We start from the raw sequence: 1,865 nt of genomic DNA on the forward strand, positions 1-1,865 counted from the left end.
CATGTTCTCTCCGTGCAGTGTGGGTTCTCTCCGGGTTCTCCGGCTTCCTCCAACATGCTGAGGTTGATTGGTGATTCTAAATTGTCCGTAGGTGTGAATGTGAGTGTGCTTGGTTGTCTGTCTCTAGGTGTAGCCCTGTGATAGACTGGTGACCTGTCCAGAGTGTCCCCTGCCTTCACCCTGAGTCAGCTGGGATAGACTCCCCCGTGACCCTAGTGAGGATTAAGCGGTGTATAGATAATGGATGGATGGTCAATGGGGACTGACTCACTTTTATAGCCAGCCTCAGGTGGCCATTCAGGGAACTGCAATTTTGAGCACCTCCACATTGGCTTAAGTTTTTTAAGCCATGGGTGATGTCACTTGGAAAATTTAGGTTTGATTAGTCAGGGAAGCCCAATCAGTGTAGGAGCTGGCCACAATTATCAGCCGATAGGTGCCTGTCAGACATATATCAGTATCCGCATGTATGTTGTCCAATATGTAAACTTTCTTACATAATGGTGGAGGTGATGAGTCAGGTGGTGTTTGCACAACAATATGCTAACTTGTTTTAAAAATACATGGAAAGTAAATTAACAATGAGATCATCAGTTTCCTTTTTCAGTATAACTCTTACATATGTATGAATATCTCTAAATAATATTGGGCAATATTTTATTATCTGAATTTCTTACGCTCTACAGACCCGTATTAGCTCAACTAGTCAGGTGATCTCCCAACCAAATGTTTTATTTTACTTGAAAGACGACAGAGATGATTTGTCATCCAAATTATTGTTGATGGATTTTCTGTCAAATGATTAATCAATTAAATAACACATTGTTTCCCCACCCCAGCCCCTCCTGCTATCCCCCTCCACCCTCTTCCCCACTTTTCCCGAACAGTCGAGGCACATGGCCGCCTTCCCTGAGCCTGCTCCTGTTGGAGGCTTTTTTTCCTACCCGTTAAAGGTTGTTCTTTTTTTTTTTTGTTCCTTCCCACCATCGATGACTGCTTAGGGAATAAAAAGGCACCTTTGGATTGGTGGGCTCTCTGTTCTTTGTTTAAAATTCATAAGATCTTTACCTTCTCTGTAAAGTGCTATGAGATGACATATGTTGTGAACTGGGGCCGTATAAATAGAATTAAATTGACAATTGAAAGTCTATTATGTGATACAGCCGTATATCTCATTCCATTTATGAGCTGCCATGTACCAGTGCCACTATAATGACAGAAGGAGGAGCATAGACATAATAAGAACATTTACATCTGCCAGATGATGGCACACATGCACCATATGTTGTTATGCTCTCACACAGCATATGTATGACTGTATGAGCACTCAGAGCAGTCAGATGACTCATGTTTGGGCTTTCTCTCATATGAATATCTTCTGTCTGGCATTCAGGAGCCAGAAAATGACCTTTTCCTTCTGTTTCCTTCTTCCTAACTGTTCTCATCTCTCTCTTTCTGATCAGTGTCCTTCCTCCAGGGATCACATGCATCATCACTTGATTAGCTGTGAGTGCTGCTGTAGCCGACTACAGAAAGAGCCCTTGTGATTTCATGGTTTGGTGAAGAGGAAATTCTTGCATTCTTCCCCAACATTACGAATATCTGGATAGGTCAGTTAAATACTAACATGTCTCTTAGTATCCACCCTGTACGCAAACCAGGACACATCTTCTTAAAGCCCGTCACCAGTTTTGGAAGATTCCTGAACGTGGCACAGCCAGTGAAGAGGTCGTCTAGTACTAGTATCACTAACATATAGCTTGAGTTGTTGTGGTTCTTTGATGTTGCGTCACCTTTGGTAGAGAGCGAATTTTCAGAACAGCTTCAGTGTTTACTGACACACTCTTATTTACTCTCATTTACGG

Source organism: Stegastes partitus, unplaced genomic scaffold (assembly GCF_000690725.1).
Source record: "Stegastes partitus isolate 25-593 unplaced genomic scaffold, Stegastes_partitus-1.0.2 Scaffold909, whole genome shotgun sequence".
Classification (NCBI taxonomy): Eukaryota; Metazoa; Chordata; class Actinopteri; family Pomacentridae; genus Stegastes; species Stegastes partitus.